Here is a 7,247-nt window from a genome sequence, read left to right on the forward strand (position 1 = left end):
AATCAAAACAGTAAGTATACAGAACAAAGAAAAAATACTAAAAGCTACAAGGGAAAAAGGCCAAGTAACATACAATGGCAAACCCATTAGAATCACACCTGACTTTTCAACAGAAACTATGAAAGCCAGAAGGGCCTGGACAGATATCATGCAGACCCTAAGAGATCACAGATCTCAACCCAGGCTACTATACCCTGCAAAACTCTCAGTCCTCATAGATGGAGAAAACAAGATATTCAATGACAAAAACAAATTTCAACAATACCTACACACAAATCCAGCATTACAGAAGACACTGGAAGGGAAAATACAACCCAAGAAAATTAGCTTCTGTCAAGAAAACACAGGAAATAATTAACCTTATTACAGTAAAACAAAAAGCAACCAAGCACACAAACTTATGACCACAGCCAACATCAAAATCAAAGGATCTAACAGCCACTGGTCATTAATCTCTCTCAACATCAATGGACTCAACTCTCCAGTAAAAAGAGGCAGATTAACAGAATGGATACATAAACAAAACCCAAGAATCTGTTGCATACAAGAAACACCCCTAAGGAACAAAAATAGACATTACCTGAGGGTAAAAGGTTGGAAGACGACTTTCCAAGCAAATGAACACAAGAAACAAGCAGGAGTAGCCATTCTAATATCTGATAAAATAGACTTTCAATGAAAATGAATAAAAAGAGATGGGGAAGGACATTTCATACTCATCAAGGGAAAATTCCACCAGGAAGACATCACAATCTTGAACATCTATGCCCCAAATACAAGAGCACCCACATTTGTTAAAGAAACATTGATAAAATTTAAACCACATATAGATCCCCACACATTAATAATGGGAGACTTCAACTCCCCACTCTCAACAAAGGACAGGTCAACCAAACAAAAATTAAACAAAGAAACAATAACTCTGACAGAGGTCATGAATCAAATGGACCTAACAGACATTTACAGAAAACACAAAAGAATTTACCTTCTTCTCAGCATCTCATGGAACCTTCTCCAAAGTAGACCATATAGTTGGTCACAAAGCAAGCCTCAACAGATATAACATGATTGAAATAATCTCTTGTATCTTGTCTGATCACCATGGAATAAAGCTGGACCTCAACAACAACAGAAATAGCAAAAAGCCTACACACACATGGAAACTGAACAACTTGTTACTAAATGACAGCTAGGTCAGGGAAGAAATAAAGAAAGAAATTAAAGTCTCCCGAGAACTCAATGAAAATGAAGACACAAGATACCCAAACTTGTGAAACACGATGAAAGCAGTCCTAAGAGGAAAGTTCATAGCATCAAGTGCCTTCAAGAAGAAATTCGAGACAGCTCATTCAAGCAACTTAATGGCCCACTTAAAAACCCTAGAAAAAGAAGAAGCAGACACACCAAAAAAGAGTAGACGGCTGGAAATAATCAAACTCAGGGCTGAAATCAATCAATTAGAAACAAATAAAACAATTCAAAGAATCAATGAAACCAAGAGCTGGTTCTTTGAGAAAATCAACAAAATAGACAAACCCTTAGCCAAGCTAACTAAAAGGCAGAGAGACACCACCCAAATCAACAAAATCAGAAATGAAAAGGGGGACATAACTACAGACACTGAGGAAATCCAAACAATCACTAGGACTTACTTCAAAAGTCTATATGTGACAAAACTTGAAAATCTAAATGAAATGGACAATTTTCTTGATTGATTTGACTTACCAAAGCTGAATCAGGAGCAGGTAAATCAATTAAATAGTCCTATATCCCCCAAATTAATAGAAGTGGTCATCAAAAGTCTCCCATCCAAAAAAAGCCCAGGACCAGATGGCTTCAGTGCAAAATTCTACCAGAACTTCAAAGAAGAGCTAACTCCAATTCTCTTCAAACTATTCCACAAAATAGAAACAGAAGGAACATTACCAAACTCATTCTATAAAGCCGCAGTCACCTTGGTACATAAACCTCAGAAAAACTCAACAAAGAAAGGGAATTTCAGGCCAATCTCCCTCATGAACATTGACGCAAAAATACTCAACAAAATACTTGAAAAATGAGTACAAGAACACATCAAAGATATTATCCACTATGACCAAGTAGGCTTGATCCCAGGTATGCAGGGGTGGTTCATTATATGGAAATTTATCAATGTTATCCACCATATTAACAAACTGAAATAAAAATCCACATGATCATCTCCTTAGATGCTGAAAAAGCATTTGACAAAATCCAACATCCATTCATGTTTAAAGTGTTCGAGAGATCAGGGATACAAGGCACATATCTAAACATAGTAAAGGTGATATACAGGAAGCCTATAGCCAACATCAAACTGAACGGAGCGAAACTTAAAGCAATCCCACTGAAATCAGGGATAAGACATGGCTGCCCACTCTCTCCGTATCTCTTCAACATAGTGCTGGAAATCCTTGCTAGAGCAATAACACAGTTGAAGGAGATAAAGGGGATATACATTGGAAAGGAAGAAGTAAAATTATCACTATTTGCAGATGATGTGATAGTATACATGAGTGACCCAAAAAAACTCTACGAGGGAACTCCTACAGCTGATAAACACCTTCAGCAAAGTGGCCAGATACAAAATTAACTCAAAAAATCAGTAGCACTCTTTTCTGCAAAAGACAAAAGTGCTGAGAAATAAATTAGAGAAACAACACCCTTCACAATAGCCACAAATGACATAAAGTACCTTGTTGCAACCCTAACCAAGCAAGTCAAAGATTTGTATGAAAAAAACTTCAAGTCTCTGAAGAAAGAATTAGAAGAAGATATTAGAAGATGGAAAGATCTCCCATGCTCATTGCTTGGCAGGATTAACATAGTAAAAATGTTCATCTTACCAAAAACCATCTACAGATTTAGTGCAATTCCCATCAAATTGCCAACACAATTCTTTACAGACCTGGAAAGAAAAATTCTCAACTTCGTATGGAATAACAGGAAACCGAGAATTGCTAAAACAATCCTCTACAATAAGATATCTTCTGGAGGTATCTCCATCCCTGATCTCAAGCTGTACTATAGAGCAACAGTTATAAAAACTGCATGGTACTGGCATAGAAACAGAATGGTGGATCAATGGAATCGAACAGAAGACCCACAAATAAACCCACACACTTATGGACAAGTGATTTTTGACAAAGATCCCAAAACCATACAATGGAAAAAAAGATAGCATGTTCAACAAATGGTGCTGGTCCAACTCGATGTCTACATGTAGAAAAATGAAAATAGATCCATATCTATCACCCTGCACAAAACTGAAGTGCAAGTGGATCAAAGACCTCTACATAAAACCAGACACTTAAATTGGCTAGAAAAAAGTGGGGAATACCCTAGAACTCATTGGTACAGGAGAAAACTTCCTGAACAGAACACCAACAGCATAGGCTCTAACAGCAACAATCAAGAAATGGGATCTCATGAAACTGAAAAGCTTCTGCAAAGCAAAAGACACTGTCATCAAAAGAAAGCGACTGCCTACAGTTGGGAAAGAACCTTCACCAACCCTTTATCTGACAGAGGACTCATATCCAGTATATATAAAGAATTAAAGAAGCTGAAAACCAAGTAATCCACTTAAAAAATGGGGAACAGAGCTAAATAGAGAACTCTCTGTAGAGGAATATCGAATGGCAGAGAAACACTTAAAGGAATGTTCAACCTCATTAGCCATTAGGGAAATGGAAATCAAAGCAACCCTGATATTTCACCTTACACCCATCGGAATGGCCAAGATGAAAAACTCAAGTGACAACACATGCTGGAGATGTTGTGGAGAAAGGGGAGAACCCTTCTCCACTGCTGGTGAGAATGTAAACTTGTACAACCACTCTGGAAATCAATCTGGCACTTTCTCAAACAATTAGGAATAGTGCTGCCTCAAGATCCAGCCATACCACTCCTAGGTATATATCCAAAAGAGGCCCAAGTACACAAAAAGGACATTTTCTCAACCATGTTTGTTGTAGCTTTATTTGTAATAGCCAGAACCTGGAAACAGCCCAGATGCCCCTCAACTGAAGGATTGATGCAGAAACTGTGGTACATCTATACATTGGAGTATTACTCAGCAATGAAAAATAAGGAAATCATGAAATTTTGCAGGTAAATGGTGGGACCTGAAAGGATCATCCTGAGTGAGTTGTCCCAGAAGCAAAAAGATACACATGGTATATACTCACTCGTATAAACATACAACATAGGATAAACCCACTAAAATCTGTACATCTAAACAAACTAAGCAAAAGAGAGGACCCTAACTAAAATGTTCAATCCACATCCTGAAAGGCAAAGAGGATGGACATCAGAAGAAAAAGAAAACAGGAAACAACCTAGGAACCTGCTACAGAGGGCCTCTGAAAGCCAGAAGAAGAAAATAGGAAACAACCTCAGAACCTGCCATAGAGGGCCTCTGAAATCCTCTGCCCTGCAGACTGTCAAAGCAGTTGCTGATCCTGATGGCCAACTGTTGGGCAGAGTGAATGGAATTTTATGTAAGAAGTGGGAAATAGTAAGAGCTTGAGAGGACAGGAACTCCACAAAGAGAGCAACAGAACAAGAAAATTTGAACACAGGGAACATCCCAGAGACTCATACTCCAACCAAGGACTGTTCATGGAGATAACCTAGAACCCTGACAATGCAGCCACTTCTGATGAGAACTGATAGACTAAGATCAGAAAGAAGGAGAGGAGGACCTCCCTTATCAGTGGACTTGGGGAGGGGCATGCATGCAGAAAGGGGGATGGGTGGGACCGGGAGGGGAGGAGGGAGATGCTTAAGGGGGGATACAAAATGAATAAAGTGTAATTAGTAAAAGTTAAATAAAAAATTTTAAAAGAATGTCACAAATATTTGGTCTGGTATTTTAAAGGGTTTTATAGTTTAGTTCTTTAGATAGATAGATAGATAGATAGATAGATAGATAGATAGATAGATAGATAGATAGATAGATAGATAGATCTACATCCCATTTTGAGCTACTTTTCTTATTGTGTAAAGAAAATATCTAATTTCATTTTCATATGTATTTATAATTTTGCAATAATAAACTGCTAGACACTGTTAGATGAACTGTTTATTTGCCTGTAGAATAGAAATTGAGTGTCCAAGTTGCTCTGTAACATAATGTCAATTTCAATTCTAGGGTACACAGTTTCTTAAGTATGTGGCTTCAATCCAACATATCCAATATCAAAGTATACTCTTCTACTTTAATTGATACCTGACATCATTGGAATTTGAACTACACTTCTTGAAATCCCAAATTTAAATGACTACTCTCCAACTCCTGACAAAATTCTAATCAACACAACTTATTTTAGAGGGACTGTCTACACTATATTAATTCTCAGATGTTTCATTTCTTTTTTGAGTTCTATATCCATACTTGTAAGATTCTCAGAGTGTAATAATTCTACTGTGATGGTTTGAATGAGAGGTCCTGGGACATAGTCCCCAGTGTTTAGAAAGAATTAGAAGGTAGAATTGTTGGAGCAGTTATATCACTGGAAATAGGTTTAAGGTTCCAAAATCCTCCCTCCATCCTTAATGCTCTCACTCCTTCCTGTTTGTGGATCAAGATGTGAGCTCTCAGGTATTGTTCCAGTGTCATGGATCCCTGCCTGTTACTATGCTCCCTCTTATCCCTTGGGAACTCTAAACCCCCAAATAAGTCCTTCTTTCTCTAAATGAACTTATTCATGATGTTTTATCATAGCAATATAAAAGTAACAACTATATAGAGGTTCTAATAGATAAGCATACTTTGTTTTTATACATATATATATATATATATACACGTACATACATACACAATATACATACATACATACACATATATAATATATATATTATATATATATATTAATATATATATATATTATGTATTAACCGGTTATACTTGGTCTTTATAAAGAGCTTATTTATGAAATTGCTACTTGAAAATTTTTCATTATGTTAAAAATCTAATAATATTGTGAGAAACACTTCCAACCATATTTATCTATGTAAATAATATAGGATAATGTAAGTTATGATATATTAGTTCCTTTGTGGTGATTCTTCATCTTACGATTTAAACACATATCACTTAAGGCCAGTAAGATGACTCAGTATGTTAAGGCACTTGTTACAAAGCTTGATTACCTAAGATCAAACTGTACCAAGCATGTCTCCCCACAAATAAATAATAAATAAATGTTATTTTTAAAATGTATAGGTATATGAATTAAGATGGACTTCTTTCTGAAGTTTGTATCACTGGTTCAATAGTAGAAAAATGTCATAATATGGAAAAGTAATCTTCCTTTCTGGGTCATGGTCAACTTGTTCCAGTCTTAGAATAAATTATTACTTATTCCCATTGAAGTGAGAATTGTGTTTTGTGTCAATAAAAGTTTTGTGGTTTTTATTCATTATTCCTTCATAAATAAAGGTCTCATATATTTTTTAATGTTTCTTAGGTATATTTTGGTAATTTTTGTCTTCTAAGGACTGATTGTTTTATCTAATTTGTTATAATTATTTTTGATATCTTCAAATTTAAAGTCTGGATGAACTACAGTGTGATATTCTTTCATTAATTTATGGTATGGGTACTTTTATCCTATTCTTTATCAAATTTACTAGATATTTATAAATTTTATTGATCTTTACAAGAGTAATCATGGACTTTATTGATTTTCTACATTTATTTTGTGATTCATTCATTTTACTTATTATTTCATATATTTTAAATGTAATTTGCTATTTATCTGTAGGTTCATAAGATAAAAAAGTTTTAAATGTTTTTATCATATTCAAACTTACTCATTATATTTGAAAAAATTCAATGTGGTTTACTCACCAGGTGCCCTAATGTTGAAAAAAAAATGACACTCAGAAGACATCAATTGTTAATATTTGATTCAGGAATGTACACTTGTACAGCCACTTTGGAAATCAATCTGGCACTTTTTCAGACCTTTAGGAATAGTGCTTCCTCAAGATTCAGCTATACCACTCCTAGGCATATATGCAAAAGATGCTCAAGTATACAACAAGGATATTTGTTCAACCATGTTCGTAGCAGCTTTATTTGTAATAACCAGAAGCTAGAAGCAACCCGGATACCCCCCAACTGAGGAATGGATGCAGAAATTGTGATAATCTACACAATAGAATACTACTCAGCAAAAAAAAAAAAAAAAAAAAAAAAAAAAAAAAAAAAAAAAAAAAAA

Source organism: Psammomys obesus, unplaced genomic scaffold (assembly GCF_907164565.1).
Source record: "Psammomys obesus unplaced genomic scaffold, mPsaObe1.curated_primary_1811, whole genome shotgun sequence".
Classification (NCBI taxonomy): Eukaryota; Metazoa; Chordata; class Mammalia; order Rodentia; family Muridae; genus Psammomys; species Psammomys obesus.